This window comes from Nerophis lumbriciformis, linkage group LG05 (genome assembly GCF_033978685.3).
Source record: "Nerophis lumbriciformis linkage group LG05, RoL_Nlum_v2.1, whole genome shotgun sequence".
NCBI lineage: Eukaryota > Metazoa > Chordata > Actinopteri > Syngnathiformes > Syngnathidae > Nerophis > Nerophis lumbriciformis.
The window spans coordinates 57,659,870-57,682,832 of record NC_084552.2 but is presented as its reverse complement, the minus strand read 5'-3'; the positions used below and the strand labels follow the sequence as shown (position 1 = coordinate 57,682,832).

At 39.4% G+C, this 22,963-nt stretch overlaps 1 protein-coding gene across 3 annotated transcripts in view; it reads right to left on the bottom strand.

Annotated features, from left to right (window-relative positions):
* The window catches only part of tafa5a (TAFA chemokine like family member 5a), a 552,376-nt gene that overhangs the window by 385,244 nt on the left and 144,169 nt on the right, over nt 1-22,963 (bottom strand). Inside the window, exon 1 of one of the 3 annotated variants that reach the window (XR_009815217.2) lies at nt 17,672-18,246. The exons of the other annotated variants lie outside the window; for them this stretch is intronic. The gene's annotated coding sequence lies outside the window, so the exon portion shown is untranslated. Of the gene's footprint in view, nt 1-17,671; nt 18,247-22,963 lie in introns of those variants that run through there. 3 annotated transcript variants of the gene reach the window in all.

Below are 22,963 nucleotides of genomic sequence, written 5' to 3'. Positions count from 1 at the left end.
AATTACGAGGTGGTCAACACAAAACGGTTTGCAGTATGCAACACATGCGGTTCGAAAATGACTGATAGAGAGGCAACAACTTCCAACTTCGTCCGGCATTTGAAGTTGCACAAAGAACGGTAAGTTTTGAATGTAAGATAACGTTTATTGGCTAAGTAACGTGACTTTTATTTGCTGTGTAGTTAAATCAGTGAGGCTGTAAACTCACTGCTAACGTTATAACGTTATTGCAAACACGGGACTCTGTTGCAGTTCACTACCTTATTCATACTTTTTGTTCAGTGATTTTTTTTAAGCAGGGTTACGTTAGTCAATATATCACACGTAACGTTAGCACCGCGTATTTTAGCCACCTAAAAAAAGACAAAAATAGTAAAATAAAGGTAAAATAAATACTACGCCCCCATCGTGCACAAATGACTGACAGACTCTTGGCTAATTTGGTCTTTTGCAAATGCAATGCAGCATAGGGCCCTGACATATAAAAAGTACAACTTTTTTGTCATGTTCACGTATATGTCATGTTTTTTCAATGTTAACACTTTTGTACAAATAAGTACATTTGAACTTTATTTTTCAATGTGTTTGTTCTGTAAAGGAATGAGTTAATGTTTAAAATGACTGGTTAATAGTGCTATTATAAAGTGCAATGTCAGCACAATTTTCTTTCCTGCAATTTAAAATGCACTTGTTTTAATAAATAAATACAGCGTTTGAAAAGCATACACAATCTGTGTTAATATATTAGTCTGTGGTTAAAAGGACTTGAAAGGACTCGAAACTCAAAATGCAGGACTTAGGACTTGACTTGAGACTTTCCAGTCTTGACTTTGGACTTGACTCGGGGCTTGCCTGTCTTGACTCGGGACTTGACTCGGACTTGAGGGCAAAGACTTGAGACTTACTTGTGACTTGCAAAACAATGACTTGGTCCCACCTCTGGTAAAGACTAGCATGTCAGAACACGTTAAAGGAAACTGTGCATATCAATATGTGCAGAACAATTACAGGTTGCATTATAAATTTCATATGAGCGAGTTAAAGAAACAGAACAGCACTTATATTGAGATGCTGAGATCCACAGCCTCTGATATCAATTATCCTTAAAGGCCTACTGAAATGCGATTTTCTTATTTAAACGGGGATAGCAGGTCCATTCTATGTGTCATACTTGATCATTTCGCGATATTGCCATATTTTTGCTGAAAGGATTTAGTCGAGAACATCGACGATAAAGTTCGCAACTTTTGGTTGCTGATAAAAAAGCCTTGCCTGTATCGGAAGTAGCAGACGATATGCGCGTGACGTCACAGGTTGTGGAGCTCCTCACATCTGCACATTGTTTACAATCATGGCCACCAGCAGCGAGAGCGATTCGGACCGAGAAAGCGACCATTTCCCCATTAATTTGAGCGAGGATGAAAGATTTGTGGATGAGGAAAGTGAGAGTGAAGGACTAGAGGGCAGTGGGAGCGATTCAGATAGGGAAGATGCTGTGAGAGGCGGGTGGGACCTGATATTCAGCTGGGAATGACTAAAACAGTAAATAAACACAAGACATATATATACTCTATTAGCCACAACACAACCAGGCTTATATTTAATATGCCACAAATTAATCCCGCATAACAAACACCTCCCTCCTCCCGTCCATATGACCCACCAATACAACTCAAACACCTGCACACTGTCATGACTTGATCTTGGGTGTTTGCTTTTCCGGGATGCAACGGAAAGTTGGCTCGGGCGAGACGGGAATGAAGGTACATGATTTATTAATATATCAAAAAAAAGTACAAACGAAAAGCGCGCACAGTGGCGGAGAATAAACTATGAAACCAAAAGACTATAGCAAAAAAGTACAAACGAAAAAACACGCACAATGGCGGAGAACAAACTATGAAACCAAAAAGACTATAAACATGGAACAAAAACTTACTTGGCTTGGACAAAAAAAGTTGCTTGAGGAATGGACATGGAAAGACAAACTGAAAAACACTGAACTTAAATACTACAGACATGATTAACGAAAACAGGTGCGTGACTCAAGACGTGAAACAGGTGCGTGACGTGACAGGTGAAAACTAATGGGTTGCTATGGTGACAATCAAGAGTGCACAATGAGTCCAAACGTGGAACAGGTGAAACTAATGGGCTAATCATGGAAACAAGACAAGGGAGTGAAAAGACAGAAACTAAAGAGTCCTATAACTAAACAAAACATGACTTAAAACAAAACATGATTACACAGACATGACACACAACACACTCAATCCCACAGCCCAAAGTACCGTTCACCTCCCCAAAGTTCATACAGCAGATATATTTCCCCAAAGTCCCTAAAGTTACGTACGTGACATGCACATAGCGGCACGCACGTACGGGCAAGCGATCAAATGTTTGGAAGCCGCAGCTGCATGCGTACTCACGGTACCGCGTCTGCGTATCCAACTCAAAGTCCTCCTGGTAAGAGTCTCTGTTGTCCCGGTTCTCCACAGGCCAATGGTAAAGCTTGACTGTCATCTTCCGGGAATGTAAACAATGAAACACCGGCCGTGTTTGTGTTGCTGAAGTCGGCCGCAATACACCACTTCCCACCTACAGCTTTCTTCTTTGCTGTCTCCATTGTTCATTGAACAAATTGCAAAAGATTCACCAACACAGATGTCCAGAATACTGTGGAATTTTGCGATGAAAACAGACGACTTAATAGCTGGCCACCATGCTGTCCCAAAATGTCCTCCACAATCCGTTTTCAGCAGGATATTTCGCGTGAAATTTAAAATTGCACTTTAGTAAGCTAACCCGGCCGTATGGGCATGTGTTGCAATGTTAAGATTTCATCATTGACATATAAACTATCAGACTGCGTGGTCGGTAGAAGTGGGTTTCAGTAGGCCTTTGAATCATAGGGTCTGATATCCAGAATTCATAATTTACAAGTCACCTTTTGTAGTGTCTTCTTGTTGAAAAGACAAGCAAATCACGATACATAATCAATATGTGGAGTGAAATGATACAATCTTATTTAATTGAGCAAGGAACTCGACATGAGCCAGGTTACTAGGTACTAGTTACCTACTAGCATAGAACCATACAGTCTGATGTAAGTATTCTGAACTTTGTTTATTAGGTATTTATCTATTCATGATAGAACGTTTTGGTCACAATATTTTCCCGCGTTTATTTTTTCATGAAACAACGCTTTTGTCATAGAGGTAGGGGGTCATATGATTGTCTGTCTGAAAAGACAACCCAGCAAACACAATACATTGAAACGTCGTCAAATTAGTTCCTGATGCTGAGCAACTCAAACCTAACGTTGGAACAACATGCTTTTTGACACGGCCATAATGTGACCTTGATTTGACCATGGAAACAACGTGAATCCAACGTAAGACACCAACGTTGTCTCCATTTACAAAACACAACTACATTGCGACATTGTTTCGAAGTCTGTTTTAAAGGACATGTACGTATGATCGACGTTGTCTTGTGCCTGCTGGGGAAGCATCTTACAACACATTAAGGGACGTTTCACATATCAATATGCAGACTAAAATGATAGAACGTATTGAGAAAGAACTCAATGTACTTATGTGAGCCCGTTTTAGGAACAGTACAAGGCAGATGGAGGATATGTCTAGAATCACTTATCCTGAATCCACTGTGTCTGATATCATTTGTTTTGAATTCATCATCCATAACTCATTATTTATTAGATATTCTGTATTAATTAGGAATGTAACGGTATCAGAATCTCATAGTACAATATTAATATTATTACGATGCAGGAAAGTTTAGGATGAACACACTTAGTGTAATTGAACAAAACATAATGCTCAAATGTTCTAATCATACTAATTAGTGCAAACAAGAATGAATATATATATATATATATATATATATATATATATATATATATATATATATATATATATATATATATATATATATAGTCAAGGTTTCTGTGGTTTATCCGTTATACAGTACTCAATACCGGGGTAGAGCAGGATATTCGTTCGGTCAGGACAAAACATAGAGGCTATCTAATCCCTACAAGCCTGTTTCGCAGGTTTCCCTGCTCTTCAGGGGATTTTATAAATACAATTTCATTAATTTAATTATTTATTATTTTATTTAGAACTTATATATATATATATATATATATATATATATATATATATATATATATATATATATATATATATATATATATATATATATATATATACATACATACATATATATATATATATATATATATATATATATATATATATATATATATATATATATATATATATATATATATATATATATATATATATATATATATATATATATATAGTCAAGGTTTCTGTGGTTTATCCGTTATACAGTACTCAATACCGGGGTAGAGCAGGATATTCGTTCGGTCAGGACAAAACATAGAGGCTATCTAATCCCTACAAGCCTGTTTCGCAGGTTTCCCTGCTCTTCAGGGGATTTTATAAATACAATTTCATTAATTTAATTATTTATTATTTTATTTAGAACTTATATATATATATATATATATATATATACATATATATACATACATATATATATATATATATATATATACATATATATATATATATATATATGTATATATATATATATATATATATATATATATATATATATATATATATATATACATATATATATATATATATATATATATATAGTCAAGGTTTCTGTGGTTTATCCGTTATACAGTACTCAATACCGGGGTAGAGCTTGATATTCGTTCGGTCAGGAAAATATATATATATATATATATATATATATATATATATATACATATATATATGTATATATACCGTATTTTTCGGACTACAAGTCAGAGTTTTTTTTCATAGTTTGGCCGGGGGTGTGACTTATACTCAGGAGCGACTTATGTGTGAAATTATTAACACATCACCATAAAATATCAAATAATATTATTTAGCTCATTCACGAAAGAGACTAGACGTATACGATTTCATTGGATTCAGCGATTTTTTTTGTGTTCGTGATCGTGTTTTTGTCTCGTTTAATACGTTTCGCGCTAAATTTGACCAGTAGAGGGCGATAACGCTACACCTTCGGTTGAATTATAATAGGTCACATGCAGTGTGTGCAATGTTTTCATTTCTATATGTGTAAGCATCTGTAGTTTATAGTCTACGTGTATTGACACTAAACCTTCTATTTTATTTATGAAAAATACACAATGGTCCGCTCGGGATGGTTTCCTGCTGGCCCCACTACGGACTGGACTCTCACTATTATGTTAGATCCACTATGGACTGGACTTTCACAATACTATGTCAGACCCACTCGACATCCATTGCTTTCGATCTCCCCTAGAAGGGGTGTGGGGGGTTACCCACATATGCGGTCCTCTCCAAGGTTTCTCATAGTCATTCAGATCTACGTCCCACTGGGGTGAGTTTTTCCTTTCCCTTATGTGGGCTCTGTACTTAGGATGTCGTTGTGGCTTGTGCAGCCCTTTGAGACACTTGTGATTTAGGGCTATATGAATAAACATCGATTGATTATTTATGTGAATACACAATGAATGTTATACTTTTGTCATCTTTATTTTACGCTTACACATTCAGTCTTACAAATCTAAATGAAAGAAGAAGTGTAAAGAAATCAAATTGAGGAAACATAATTCAGACGAAGGAATATCAATCCTCCACAAAACTTATGGAGCTTCTGTTTCTTCATGCTGTTAACTATCTGTCTAGCTGCACACGCTGGAAACAAGTAGAGGGGGCATAATATTGAATGTATTGACAGTGCAGTGTGAAAGATGTGTTTACTCTGCAATTAAGTAAAAGCAGTCTCCAAGGAATATAACCTTCGGATTTCGATGTTCTGCCCCTGAGACCTTGGGCCCTTGAAACTGCGGCCCTCTCCATTATGTAGTTGAATAGCCCTGCTATAGAGGAAGGTTATTTATGTGTAAGTGCAAGACTTGAATGTAACACCTGATTTAATAAATCAAGTACAGGATCAAAGTCTGTGTGAAATCAGTGGTTCTCAATTATTTTCTGCCATGCCCCCTCTAGTAGACAAACAACGTTCACACACCTCCTGAATTGAAATCCTACTGAGAACCTGACACTATTTGTTCATATATGTCTGTCCTCGTTACCGGTAAATTTATGCATGTATACTTGGTAATATTTTCCGTTAAAGCCTGTTGGTTAATTCCAGCAGTGCTGCCACCTAGCTGGAGGCTTGTGTATTGTTCAAGAAAGGGAAAAAAAAAAAATGACGCTAATACTGGAGGTCCCTTACCGTATCCCCCACGGGGGCCCACCGCACTATTTGAGAAGAACTGCATAAAGAGAAGCTTGGGAGATTAATATGCGGAGTAAAATGATGTCACTGATTGAGAAAGAAACTCAAACAAAGTACTGATGTCAGCGAGTTTAAGAAGTTGTATATGAAGAAATCCTGGTATCCTTAATTCATAGTTTCTGGTATCCTGAATCCATCATGTCCAAGTCAATGAATATATTCTGTATGTTTACATTATACAATGTTTCCGTCAGTATTGACTCATGTGTGTTTTTTTTTTAAAAGAAACAACGTGTCATATTGGTACACATGATGGCGTTTTTGATACAGCTTGGCATATCAAAACGCGGAGTAAAATTACAGAATTACAGAAAGTACTCACGTGAGCCGGCTTAAGAAACAATACAACTGTCATGTCTGTGTGATCATGTTTTGTTTTAGTAATGTTCGGTTTGAATTTTGGACTTTTTGTGCACTTTTGTTTTGTTTTGTCACCATAGCAACCATTAGTTTCACCTGTCACGTCACGCACCTGTTCCACGTTTGGACTCATTGTGCACTCTTGTCACCATAGCAACCATTAGTTTTCACCTGTCACGTCACGCACCTGTTTCACGTTTCGAGTCACGCACCTGCTTTCACTAATCATGTCCATAGTATTTAAGTTCATTCATTTTCTGTTGTTCGTTCTGACGACATCCCCGCATTTATGCTCCTGCACACTCTCCACACCCTGATGACCCTTGCTACTCTTTTTTTCATGCCGGTTCCATGCCAAGTAAGTTTTTGTTTGTTAAGCCACAGTTAGTGTTTTGTTTAATTGTTCATAGTTTCTGCCAATGTGCAAGTTTTGTGTTTAAAGTCTAGTTTTATTCTCCGCCACTGTGCGCGCTTTTTGTTTATTCTTTTTTTGATAGTTTAAAATAAATAATGTCTTCACCTTCACGCCATGTCTGGTCCAAATGCTCATTTGCACCACGGGAGAACAAACCAAGCCAAAGTCCAAGTCTTGACAACAACGTATATGGAAGAAATGATAGTGTCTGATATCATTTATCCACAATTTGTAGTGTTAAATATCTTGAAATCATCATTTACAAAACATAATTTATTACATTATTTTGGTCTGTATTCACTCCCGTAGTTATTGGTTATGAACCAGTGTGTGTGATACGGGTATAGGTATGTCACATGTTGGTCTTTTTGAAAAGACAAACATGTTACAAGTAGGGATGTCCGATATTGGCTTTTTGCTGATATCCGATATTGTCCAACACTTTAATTACCGATAGTTTCAAGTCAACTGAGCCTCAGATTAAGTTCCCCCCCCCCCCCCCCCCCAGCATGGCTAACTTGGCAGTAAGAGGATATATGGTTTCATTGTTCTTCCACCATAGAAGTGGGTCAAAATCTAGTTTTTAATGCAATATTGACTTATATCTGCTGCTATAAAAACATTTGTTATTGCTTTAGCCCTGCCTGGCTTGCCGAGGAGAGGCTGCTTAAATGTGGTGGTGACGCTTCAAATGGGTTAGCATTAGGGATGTCCGATAATGGCTTTTTGCCGATATCTGACATTTCGATATTGTCCAACTCTTTAATTACCGATATCGATATCAACCGATCCCGATATCAGCCGATATATACAGTCGTGGAATTAACACATTATTATGCCTAATTTGGACAACCAGGTATGGTGAAGATAAGATACTTTAAAAAAAATAAAAATAAAATAAAATAAGATAAATAAATTAGAAACATTTTCTTGACTAAAAAAAGAAAGTAAAACAATATAAAAACAGTTACATAGAAACTAGTAATTAATGAAAATGAGTAAAATTAACTGTTAAAGGTTAGTACTATTAGTGGACCAGCAGCACGCACAATCATGTGTGCTTACGGACTGTATCCCTTGCAGACTGTATTGATATATATTGATATATAATGTAGGAACCACAATATTAATAACAGAAAGAAACAACCCTTTTGTGTGAATGAGTGTAAATGGGGGAGGAAGATTTTTTTTTAGGTTGGTGCACTAATTGTAAGTGTATCTTGTGTTTTTTTATGTTGATTTAATTAAAAAAACAGTAAAAAAATAAATAAATAAATACAAAATAAAACGATACTGATAAAAAAAAAAAACGATACCGATAATTTCCGATATTACATTTTAACGCATTTATAGGCAGGCCGATATTATCGGACATCTCTAGTCACAAGGGGCTCTTTTATGCAAAACCAACTTTTTCTTACATACTGGTACCTGTTTTTGTGGATGTGGGGTCTGTTTAAGCCACGGAAATGTGAAATCAAACCATGGAGGCATGGCGGGGAAAATTATAAAACAATCTTGCCTCCCTTCATACTTCCGCCAAACAAGCTGTTCGGAATTTGCAAGCCTGTGACGTTTACCCCGACAGATTATCCATGTATGATATACATTTACCCAAAGTGCATTGCGCGAGTCGAAAAGCTCATTTTTCGCTTCCGTCGTGTTGTGGGGCGGACTGGCTCGCACATGCACATGCATCCTCCGCTGTTGCCATTTCCAACACAAAGCAGCCTCTAAGTTCAAACTTTTATCCATCAGTAGACTCGCTATGGAAGAAACTACAAAATGGCTGATGAGGAGAAGACGCAGTCAAAGTGGAGGCACATAAATAAGAACAAAACGGCGCATCCTGAAGAAATGATCAGAAAGCGGCTTGAAAATGTCAATAAAACAATATATGCCAAATCCATGTAGACCCCGACAAAGTGTTTTAATTGAAAAAATCATAAGAACTACTATATGGAACATCTCATATGTGATATTGTTCCTTAATTCTGGGGTTATTAACCTTTTGGAACTTGGGGTCCAACTTCCATACATCCATCCATTTTCTACCGCTTGTCCCTCTCGGGGGTCCAACTTGTCCCACTCAATTATAACACTGAATTAGTAATCCTACTCTTGATTGGAATGGTATTCACTAATTACATCTAACCTACTTACAGTTAAACAGGATAAACATTGTCAAAAGATATGAACCATGAAACCAATCCATTAACATACATTCTAACCTAATTGATATTAAATATTAATAATATATACATTTTGCAACAAAAATAAAGTGCAAATAAAAACACAGCTTCACCACTTTAGTCATATTTTTTGCGCTTAAGAAACGTCTGTCTGACTTTCGCTCCAGACTTCTTCTGTTTCTTTGTTATTGTCATTACTGCCACATGTGGTGGGAAAGTGTATTGCAACCACGTACCACAGCTGGGAAACAGACATTTTTTGGGGGCGGCCCTCTAGGGGGCGCTTGCGGCCCAACAATGGTGAAAAAACACTGCCTTTATGTCTGATATCCTGAATTTCCAACACATTTCCATTCTATTTTTGTCTGTATTTCCACTTATTTGTTCATGCCGTACTAGTCGGCGACCACACGGCACATCCTGAAGAAATGATCAGAAAACGGCGTGAAAATGTCAATAAAACAATATATGCCAAATCTATGTAGACCCCGACAAAGTGTTTTAATTGTACAACAAAAATCATAAGAACTACTATATGGAACATCTCATAGTATGTGATATTGTTCCTTAATTCTGGGGTTATAAACCTTTTGGAACTTGGGGTCCAACTTCTATAAATCCATCCATTTTTTACCGGTTGTCCCTCTCGGGGGTCCAACATTTCCCACTCAATTATAACACTGAATTAGTAATCCTACTCTTGATTGGAATGGTATTCACTAATTACATCTAACCTACTTACAATTAAACAGGATAAACATTGTCAAAAGATATGAACCATGAAACCAATCCATTAACATACATTCTAACCTAATTGATATTAAATATTAATAATATATACATTTTGCAACAAAAATAAAGTGCAAATCAAAACACAGCTTCACCACTTTAGTCATAATTTTTGCGCTTAAGAAACGTCTGTCTGACTTTCGCTCCAGACTTCTTCTGTTTCTTTGTTATTGTCATTACTGCCACATGTGGTGGGAAAGTGTATTGCAACCACGTACCACAGCTGGAAAACAGCCCTCTAGGGGGCGCTTGCGGCCCAACAATGGTGAAAAAACACTGCCTTTATGTCTGATATCCTCAATTTCCAACACATTTCCATTCTATTTTTGTCTGTATTTCCACTTATTTGTTCATGCCGTACTAATCGGCGACCACACGGCACATCCTGAAGAAATGATCAGAAAACGGCGTGAAAATGTCAATAAAACAATATATGCCAAATCTATGTAGATCCCGACAAAGTGTTTTAATTGTACAACAAAAATAATAAGAACTACTATATGGAACATCTCATAGTATGTGATATTGTTCCTTAATTCTGGGGTTATAAACCTTTTGGAACTTGGGGTCCAACTTCCATACATCCATCCATTTTCTACCGCTTGTCCCTATCGGGAGTCCAACATTTCCCACTCAATTATAACACTGAATTAGTAATCCTACTCTTGATTTGAATGGTATTCACTAATTACATCTAACCTACTTACAGTTAAACAGGATAAACATTGTCAAAAGATATGAACCATAAAAACCAATCCATTAATAACATACATTCTAACCTAATTGATATTAAATATTAATAATATATACATTTTGCAACAAAAATAAAGTGCAAATCAAAACACAGCTTCACCATTTTAGTCATAATTTTTGCGCTTAAGAAACGTCTGTCTGACTTTCGCTCCAGACTTCTTCTGTTTCTTTGTTATTGTCATTACTGCCACATGTGGTGGGGAAGTGTATTGCAACCACGTACCACAGCTGGAAAACAGCCCTCTAGGGGGCGCTTGCGGCCCAACAATGGTGAAAAAACACTGCCTTTATGTCTGATATCCTCAATTTCCAACACATTTCCATTCTATTTTTGTCTGTATTTCCACTTATTTGTTCATGCCGTACTAGTCGGCGACCACACGGCACATCCTGAAGAAATGATCAGAAAACGGCGTGAAAATGTCAATAAAACAATATATGCCAAATCTATGTAGACCCCGACAAAGTGTTTTAATTGTACAACAAAAATCATAAGAACTACTATATGGAACATCTCATAGTATGTGATATTGTTCCTTAATTCTGGGGTTATTAACCTTTTGGAACTTGGGGTCCAACTTCCATACATCCATCCATTTTCTACCGCTTGTCCCTCTCGGGAGTCCAACATTTCCCACTCAATTATAACACTGAATTAGTAATCCTACTCTTGATTTACAAGTACAACCCATTTATTTACTCTTGATTTGAATGGTATTCACTAATTACATCTAACCTACTTACAAGTTAAACAGGATAAACATTGTCAAAAGATATGAACCATGAAACCAATCCATTAATAACATATATTCTAACGTAATTGATTTTAAATATTAATAATATATACATTTTGCAACAAAAATAAAGTGCAAATCAAAACACAGCTTCACCACTTTAGTCATAATTTCTGCGCTTAAGAAACTTCTGACTGACTTTCGCTCCAGACTTCTTCTGTTTGTTTGTTATTGTCATTACTGCCACATGTGGTGGGAAAGTGTATTGCAACCACGTACCACAGCTGGAAAACAGCCCTCTAGGGGGCGCTTGCGGCCCAACAATGGTGAAAAAACACTGCCTTTATGTCTGATATCCTCTATTTCCAACACATTTCCATTCTATTTTTGTCTGTATTTCCACTTATTTGTTCATGCCGTACTAGTCGGCGACCACACGGCACATCCTGAAGAAATGATCAGAAAACGGCGTGAAAATGTCAATAAAACAATATATGCCAAATCTATGTAGACCCCGACAAAGTGTTTTAATTGTACAACAAAAATCATAAGAACTACTATATGGAACATCTCATAGTATGTGATATTGTTCCTTAATTCTGGGGTTATTAACCTTTTGGAACTTGGGGTCCAACTTCCATACATCCATCCATTTTCTACCGCTTGTCCCTATCGGGAGTCCAACATTTCCCACTCAATTATAACACTGAATTAGTAATCCTACTCTTGATTTACAAGTACAACCCATTTATTTACTCTTGATTTGAATGGTATTCACTAATTACATCTAACCTACTTACAAGTTAAACAGGATAAACATTGTCAAAAGATATGAACCATGAAACCAATCCATTAATAACATATATTCTAACGTAATTGATTTTAAATATTAATAATATATACATTTTGCAACAAAAATAAAGTGCAAATCAAAACACAGCTTCACCACTTTAGTCATAATTTCTGCGCTTAAGAAACTTCTGACTGACTTTCGCTCCAGACTTCTTCTGTTTGTTTGTTATTGTCATTACTGCCACATGTGGTGGGAAAGTGTATTGCAACCACGTACCACAGCTGGAAAACAGCCCTCTAGGGGGCGCTTGCGGCCCAACAATGGTGAAAAAACACTGCCTTTATGTCTGATATCCTCTATTTCCAACACATTTCCATTCTATTTTTGTCTGTATTTCCACTTATTTGTTCATGCCGTACTAGTCGGCGACCACACGGCACATCCTGAAGAAATGATCAGAAAACGGCGTGAAAATATCAATAAAACAATATATGCCAAATCTATGTAGACCCCGACAAAGTGTTGTAATTGTACAACAAACATCATAAGAACTACTATATGGAACATCTCATAGTATGTGATATTGTTCCTTAATTCTGGGGTTATTAACCTTTTGGAACTTGGGGTCCAACTTCCATACATCCATCCATTTTCTACCGCTTGTCCCTCTCGGGGGTCCAACTTGTCCCACTCAATTATAACACTGAATTAGTAATCCTACTCTTGATTTGAATGGTATTCACTAATTACATCTAACCTACTTACAATTAAACAGGATAAACATTGTCAAAAGATATGAACCATGAAACCAATCCATTAACATACATTCTAACCTAATTGATATTAAATATTAATAATATATACATTTTGCAACAAAAATAAAGTGCAAATCAAAACACAGCTTCACCACTTTAGTCATAATTTTTGCGCTTAAGAAACGTCTGTCTGACTTTCGCTCCAGACTTCTTCTGTTTCTTTGTTATTGTCATTACTGCCACATGTGGTGGGAAAGTGTATTGCAACCACGTACCACAGCTGAAAAACAGCCCTCTAGGGGGCGCTTGCGGCCCAACAATGGTGAAAAAACACTGCCTTTATGTCTGATATCCTCAATTTCCAACACATTTCCATTCTATTTTTGTCTGTATTTCCACTTATTTGTTCATGCCGTACTAGTCGGCGACCACACGGCACATCCTGAAGAAATGATCAGAAAACGGCGTGAAAATGTCAATAAAACAATATATGCCAAATCTATGTAGACCCCGACAAAGTGTTTTAATTGTACAACAAAAATCATAAGAACTACCATAAGGAACATCTCATAATATGTGATATTGTTCCTTAATTCTGGGGTTATTAACCTTTTGGAACTTGGGGTCCAACTTCTATAAATCCGTCCATTTTCTACCGCTTGTCCCTCTCGCGGGTCCAACGTGTCCCACTCAATTATAACACTGAATTAGTAATCCTACTCTTGATTTGAATGGTATTCACTAATTACATCTAACTTACTTACAAGTTAAACGAGATAAACATTGTCAAAAGATGAAACCAATCCATTAATAACATATATTCTAACCTAATTGATATTAAATATTAATAATATATACATTTTGAAACAAATATAAAGTGCATATAAAAACACAGCTTCACCACTTTAGTCATAATTTTTGCGCTTAAGAAACTTCTGACTTTCGCTCCAGACTTCTTCTATTTGTTGTTAAAATTTTTGTTTAGTACAGTAGCATCGCTAACCCAACAAGGGACTCCTCCCAATAGCTCCACCCACTCGGCAGATGACTTTATGAATTTCTTTAATAAGAAAAAAAAAAGATTACAATTGGTACAAAATGTGGCTGCTAGACTTTTGACAAGAACAAGAAAGTTTGATCATATTACGCCTATACTGGCTCACCTGCACTGGCTTCCTGTGCACTTAAGATGCGACTTCAAGGTTTTACTACTTACGTATAAAATACTACACGGTCTAGCTACAGCCTATCTTGTCGATTGTATTGTACCATATGTCCCGGCAAGAAATCTGCGTTCAAAGAACTCCGGCTTATTAGTGATTCCCAGAGCCCCCAAAAAGTCTGCGGGCTGTAGAGCATTTTCTATTGGGGCTCCAGTACTATGGAATGCCCTCCCGGTAACAATTAGAGATGCTACCTCAGTAGAAGCATTTAAGTCCCATCTTAAAACTCATTTGTATACTCTAGCCTTTAAATACACCCCCCTTTTAGACCAGTTGATCTGCCATTTCTTTTCTTTTCTCCTCTGCTCCCCTCTCCCTTGTGGAGGGGGGGCACAGGTCCGGTGGCCATGGATGAAGTGCTGGCTGTCCATAGTTGGGACCCGGGGTGGACCGCTCGCCTGTGCATCGGTTGGGAACATCTCTGCGCTGCTGACCCGTCTCCGCTCGGGATGGTCTCCTGCTGGCCCCACTATGGACTGGACTCTTACTATTATGTTGGATCCACTATGGACTGGACTCTCACAATATTATGTCAGACCAACTCGACATCCATTGCATTGGGTCTCCCCTAGAGGGTTACCCACATATGCGGTCCTCTCCAAGGTTTCTCATAGTCATTCACATCGACGTCCCACTGGGGTGAGTTTTTCCTTGCCCTTATGTGGGCTTTGTACCGAGGATGTCGTAGTGGCTTGTGCAGCCCTGTGAGACACTTGTGATTTAGGGCTATATAAAAAAACATTGATTGATTGATTTGTTTGTTATTGTCATTACTGCCACATGTGGCGGGAAAGTGTATTGCAACCACAGACCACAGCTGGGAAACAGCCCTCTAGGGGGCGCTTGCGGCCCAACAATGGTGAAAAAACACTGCCTTTATGTCTGATATCCTCAATTTCCAACACATTTCCATACTACAGGTAAAAACCAGTAAATTTGAATATTTTGAAAAACTTGATTTATTTCAGTAATTGCATTCAAAAGGTGTAACTTGTACATTATATTTATTCATTGCACACAGACTGATGCATTCAAATGTTTATTTCATTTAATTTTGATGATTTGAAGTGGCAACAAATGAAAATCCAAACTTCCGTGTGTCACAAAATTAGAATATTACTTAAGGCTAATACAAAAAAGGGATTTTTAGAAATGTTGGCCAACTGAAAAGTCTGAAAATGAAAAATATGAGCATGTACAATACTCAATACTTGGTTTGAGCTCCTTTTGCCTCAGTTACTGCGTTAATGCGGCGTGGCATGGAGTCGATGAGTTTCTGGCACTGCTCAGGTGTTATGAGAGCCCAGGTTGCTCTGATAGTGGCCTTCAACTCTTCTGCGTTTTTGGGTCTGGCATTCTGCATCTTCCTTTTCACAATACCCCACAGATTTTCTATGGGGCTAAGGTCAGGGGAGTTGGCGGGCCAATTTAGAACAGAAATACCATGGTCCGTAAACCAGGCACGGGTAGATTTTGCGCTGTGTGCAGGCGCCAAGTCCTGTTGGAACTTGAAATCTCCATCTCCATAGAGCAGGTCAGCAGCAGGAAGCATGAAGTGCTCTAAAACTTGCTGGTAGACGGCTGCGTTGACCCTGGATCTCAGGAAACAGAGTGGACCGACACCAGCAGATGACATGGCACCCCAAACCATCACTGATGGTGGAAACTTTACACTAGACTTCAGGCAACGTGGATCCTGTCTTCCTCCAGACTCTGGGACCTCGATTTCCAAAGGAAATGCAACATTTGCATGGTTGGGTGATGGTTTGGGGTGCCATGTCATCTGCTGGTGTCGGTCCAGTCTGTTTCCTGAGATCCAGGGTCAACGCAGCCGTCTACCAGCAAGTTTTAGAGCACTTCATGCTTCCTGCTGCTGACCTGCTCTATGGAGATGGAGATTTCAAGTTCCAACAGGACTTGGCGCCTGCACACAGCGCAAAATCTACCCGTGCCTGGTTTACAGAACATGGTATTTCTGTTCTAAATTGGCCCGCCAACTCCCCTGACCTTAGCCCCATAGAAAATCTGTGGGGTATTGTGAAAAGGAAGATGCAGAATGCCAGACCCAAAAACGCAGAAGAGTTGAAGGCCACTATCAGAGCAACCTGGGCTCTCATAACACCTGAGCAGTGCCAGAAACTCATCGACTCCATGCCACGCCGCATTAACGCAGTAATTGAGGCAAAAGGAGCTCCAACCAAGTATTGAGTATTGTACATGCTCATATTTTTCATTTTCATACTTTTCAGTTGGCCAACATTTCTAAAAATCCCTTTTTTGTATTAGCCTTAAGTAATATTCTAATTTTGTGACACACGGAATTTTGGATTTTCATTTGTTGCCACTTCAAATCATCAAAATTAAATGAAATAAACATTTGAATGCATCAGTCTGTGTGCAATGAATAAATATAATGTACAAGTTACACCTTTTGAATGCAATTACTGAAATAAATCAAGTTTTTCAAAATATTCTAATTTACTGGCTTTTACCTGTATTTCTGTCTGTATTTACACTTATTTGTTCATGCCGTACTAGTCGGCGGTCCTTTTGACCCGGCGTGGAAAAAAAACCAGCACGTCACTATACATTAAGGCAGGCTTCTCAGGCATGTGCCAGCACACACACACACAAAAAAAAACAACCCTCAACTCCACTTCCATTTTGGCTGACGCACAAGTTCTTTTTTTTTTTTGTCCCTCTCAGTGTGCTTGGATGGTCTCCAAGTCCTGGTAGTCATGCACTCTCCACAGCAAGTCCTGGTAGTCATGCACTCTCCACAGCAAAAGGGGAGACGGTTTGACCTGAATATTTGCCCGGGGGACGGAAGCTCACTATGAGGCCCGGAGAGTGTTTGCCCTCGGCTCTTTTAGCCGCCGAGTTCATCAAGGAGAGTTTGACTTCCACCAGGAGCTTTTTTTTAAATGCAGCATGTCAGAGAAAGGCCTTGGGTTTAAGGCGAAATCATAAGAAGCTAAAGTGCACGTGATGATATATATATATTTTTTTTATTTTTATTTTTTTTAAGCAAGTAAATGAAGATGGAGATGATCTTCCAGGCATAGGAAGGTGAGATGTGACGTTAGACAGCGGCTTGACCTCCATGTTACCCTACAGCTAGACTCTAGTGCCATCTATTGAGACGCTTTAAAACAAGAGGTTGGATTTGCGCCTCGCATGCCGGATGGAACTTTCCATTCTGGGATTTGGAGATGCAAGGAAGAAAAAAAATAAATAAATAAATAAATAAAGAAGCTTCTTTTGAATCGTTACCTTCTTTGAGCAGGCGGGAGTGGATGAGGAGGACGAGGAAGCAGCAGATCGCGGCTCCGGTTATTGCCCACGCAACGCGGAGCAGCTGCATCCTGGCGTGCGGACGGAGAGGAGCCGCGCGGCGTGGAAGGAGAAGGGGGGTTGCGACAGAATGACGGGGGCGACCCCCGAACTCAGACAATCAGATCGTAATTCAGCATTCGCCCCCTGCTGTGTTTCATGCAATCCACAAGCGTTATAGTCCGACCGGCGAGCGGCGCGTCAAAGGTCGGTGCGTCACTGGGAGTCCATCTTCTTTCACTTCTTCTTCTGCGTCCTGGTGGTCCGGTTTTTTTTGTTTTGTTTTTGTCTCTCCTCTCACAGTTGGGTCCCCGAAAGAGAGTCCCGCGAGGAGGCGTCCGTGGACCGGAGTGGAGGCGTGCGCACGGGTGTCCAAGGCGCGCGGGTGTTGTTGATGCTGATGCTGCTGCTGATGATGATGATGACGGTGCGCAGCACGGCCGCCGCTCTGCACTGCATGTTAGTCAGGCGCGCAGCACCGCGACCACCGACGCTCAGGCGGAGAGGAAAACACTCGCCACCAACTCTCTCTCTCTCTCTCCGCTTTACCCTCCCTCCCTCTCTCTCTCTCTCTCCTTCTCTCTCCTCCTCCAGGCGGTCCAATGCGACGTATTTACGCGCGATGAGCACGCATCCTCTCAATAATCACCACGCGTGATAAATGCTTCAGTAATCAGCTTCCTCCCCAGAGCTGCGGCTGACAAGACGCACTCGCTAAAAATGGTTTAAAAAAAATAAAAAATAAATAAATAACATGTTGCACACGCACCATGCGGCCACGGGCGCGCGCATGTTGAAGTGACGTCTTTTTCTGTGTGATGATCGAAGGTCTGCACTACATTTTTATGTGGCCCGCCACTTTATTCAATGTCATTCAAGTAGCCTGCCACTTTATTTTAAGTGGCCCGCCATGTCATCATCTTGAATCTTGATGTCAATTATGTGGCCTGCCGTGTTATTTATTGAGGTTTTCCTCACATAATCAAATATGGGACCACAACATCGTTCTTAAAGAAGTCCGCCACATCATTCAACGTGGTCTCCCACATTATTTTAAGTGGCCCGCCACATTATTTTAATTGGCCCGCCATGTCAATTACGTGGCCTGCCGTGTTATTTATTGAGGTTTTCCCTACATAATCAAATATGGGCCGCAACATCGTTCTTAAAGAAGTTTGCCACATCATTCAACGTGGTCTCCCACATTCTAAGTGGCCCACCATTTTATTTTAAGTGGCCCATGTCAATTACGTGGCCTGCCGTATTATTTATTGAGGTTTTCCCCACATAATCAAATATGGGACCACAACATCGTTCTTAAAGAATTCCGCCACATCATTCAATGTGGTCGCCCACATTATTTAAAGTGGCCCGACATGTCAATTATGTGGCCTGCCGTATTATTTATTGAGGTTTTCCCCACATAATCAAATATGGGAGCACAACATCGTTCTTAAAGAAGTTTGCCACATCATTCAATGTGGTCTCCCACATTCTAAGTGGCCCACCATTTTATTTTAACTGGCCCATGTCAATTACGTGGCCTGCCGTGTTATTTATTGAGGTTTTCCCCACACAATCAAATATGGGCCGCAACATCGTTCTTAAAGAAGTTTGCCACATCATTCAACGTGGTCTCCCACATTATTTTAAGTGGCCCACCGTTTTATTTTAAGTGGCCCGCCATGTCAATTACGTGGCCTGCTGGGGTTATTTATTGAGGTTTTCCCCACATAATCAAATATGGGCCGCAACATCGTTCTTAAAGAAGTTTGCCACATCATTCAATGTGGTTTCCCACATTCTAAATGGCCCACCATTTTATTTTAAGTGGCCCATGTCAATTACGTGGCCTGCCGTGTTATTTATTGAGGTTTTCCCCACATAATCAAATATGGGACCACAACATCGTTCTTAATGAAGTTTGCCATATCATTCAACGTGGTCTCCCACATTTTTTTAAGTGGCCCGACAGGTCAATTATGTGGCCTGCCGTATTATTTATCGAGGTTTTCCTCACATGATCAAATATGGGACCACAACATCGTTCTTAAAGAAGTCCGCCACATCATTCAACGTGGTCTCCCACATTATTTTAAGTGGCCCACTATTTTATTTTAAATGGCCCGCTATATCAATTATGTGGCCTGCCGAGTTATTTATTGAGTTTTTCCTCACATAATCAAATATGGGACCACAACATCGTTCTTAAAGAAGTCCGCCACATCATTCAACGTGGTCTCCCACGTTGTTTTAAGTGGCCCACCATTTTATTTTAAGTGGCCCGCCATGTTAATTATGTGGCCTGCCGTGTTATTTATTGACGTTTTCCCCACATAATCAAATATGGGACCACAACATCGTTCTTAAAGAAGTTTGCCATATCATTCAACGTGGTCTCCCACATTATTTTAAGTGGCCCGACAGGTCAATTACGTGGCCTGCCGTATTATTTATCGAGGTTTTCCTCACATAATCGAAAATGGGACCACAACATCGTTCTTAAAGAAGTCCGCCACATCATTCAACGTGGTCTCCCACATTGTTTTAAGTGGCCCACAATTTTATTTTAAATGGCCCGCCATGTCAATTTGTGGCCTGCCGTGTTATTTATTGACGTTTTCCCCACATAATCAAATATGGGCCGCGACATCGTTCTTAAAGAAGTTTGCCACATCATTCAACGTGGTCTCCCACGTTATTTTAAGTGGCCTGACATGTCAATTATGTGGCCTGCCGTATTATTTATTGAGGTTTTCCCGACATAATCAAATATGGGACCACAACATCGTTCTTAAAGAAGTTTGCCACATCATTCAACGTGGTCTCCCACATTCTAAGTGGCCCACCATTTTATTTTAAGTGGCCCATGTCAATTATGTGGCCTGCCGTGTTATTTATTGAGGTTTTCCCCACACAATCAAATATGGGCCGCGACATCGTTCTTAAAGAAGTTTGCCACATCATTCAATGTGGTCTCCCACATTCTAAGTGGCCCACCATTTTATTTTAAATGGCCCATGTCAATTACGTGGCCTGCCGTGTTATTTATTGAGGTTTTCCCCACATAATCAAATATGGGACCACAACATCGTTCTTAAAGAAGTTTGCCACATCAGTCAACGTGGTCTCCCACATTCTAAGTGGCCCACCATTTTATTTTAAGTGACCCATGTCAATTATGTGGCCTGCCGTATTATTTATTGAGGTTTTCCCCACATAATCAAATATGGGCCGCAACATCGTTCTTAAAGAAGTTTGCCACATCATTCAATGTGGTCTCCAACATTATTTTAAGTGGCCCGACATGTCAATTATGTGGCCTGCCGTATTATTTATTGAGGTTTTCCCCACATAATCAAATATGGGACCACAACATCGTTCTTAAAGAAGTTTGCCACATCATTCAACGTGGTCTCCCACATTATTTTATGTGGTCCACCATTTTATTTTAAATGGCCCGCCATGTCAATTACGTGGCCTGCCGTATTATTTATTGAGGTTTTCCCCACATAATCAAATATGGGACCACAACATCGTTCTTAAAGAATTCCGCCACATCATTTAATGTGGTCGCCCACAATATTTAAAGTGGCCCACCATTTTATTTTAATTGGCCCGCCATATCAATTATGTGGCCTGCCATATTATTTACATTTTTATTTTATGTGGCCCTCCACATTATGTAAAGAAGTTCGCCACATCATTCAACGTGGGCCTCCACGTCATTTGAAGTGGCCCATCTCAATATTCAAAGAGGCTTTCAACATTATTCAACATTGTCTGCCAAAAAATTTTAATTGGCCCGTCACGTCATTTTATACGGCCCACCATCTTATTTAACGAGGTTTCGCCACACCATTCAATACAGTCTGCCACTTTAATTTATGTGGCCCTTCACGTTATTTAAAGAAGTTCGCCACATCATTCAGCGTGGGCCTCCACGTCATTTGAGATGGCCCATCTCAATATTCAAAGAGGCTTTCAACATTATTCAACATTGTCTGCCAAAAAATTTTAATTGGCCCGTCACATCATTTTATACGGCCCACCATCTTATTTAACGAGGTTTCGCCACACCATTCAAAACGGTCTGCCACTTTACTTTACGTGGCCCTTCACGTTATTTAAAGAAGTTCGCCACATCATTCAACGTGGGCCTCCACGTCATTTGAAGTGGCCCATCTCAATATTCAAAGAGGCTTTCAACATTATTCAACATTGTCTGCCAAAAAATTTTAATTGGCCCGTCACGTCATTTTATACGGCCCACCATCTTATTTAACACGGTTTCGCCACATCATTCAATACGGTCTGCCACTTTATTTTTTATGTGGCCCTCCATGTTATTTAAAGAAGTTCGCCACATCATTCAACGTGGGCCTCCACGTCATTTGAAGTGGCCCATCTCAATATTCAAAGAGGCTTTCCACATCATTCAACATTGTCTGCCAAATAATTTTAATTGGCCCGTCACGTCATTTTACACGGCCCACCATCTCATTTAACGAGGTTTCGCCACACCATTCAATACGGTCTGCCACTTTATTTTATGTGGCCCTCCACGTTATTTAAAGAAGTTCGCCACATCATTCAACGTGGGCCTCCACGTCATTTGAAGTGGCCCATCTCAATATTCAAAGAGGCTTTCAACATTATTCAACATTGTCTGCCAAAAAATTTTAATTGGCCCGTCACGTCATTTTATACGGCCCACCATCTTATTTAACGAGGTTTCGCCACACCATTCAATACAGTCTGCCACTTTAATTTATGTGGCCCTTCACGTTATTTAAAGAAGTTCGCCACATCATTCAACGTGGGCCTCCACGTCATTTGAAGTGGCCCACCACAATATTTAAAGAGGCTTTCCACATTGTTCAACATTGTCTGCCAAATAATTTTAAGTGGCCCGCCACTTCATTTTATATGACCCACCATTTCATCTAACAAGTTTTCGCCATATCATTCAATACGGTCTGTCGCGTCATTCAATGTGGCCTGCCATTTCAATTAGGTGGCCCACCATATCAATTATGTGGCGCGCCATCTTATTTATTCAGGTTTTCTACATGATCTTATATGGGCTGCCGCATCATTTTTTGGGGACCGCCACATCATTTTTAAATGGCCCACCATGTTAGTAAATGAGGTTCGCCACATCATTCCATGTGGTCTGCCAATTCATTGTTGATGTGGCCCACCATGTCAATGATGTGGCCTGGCATATTA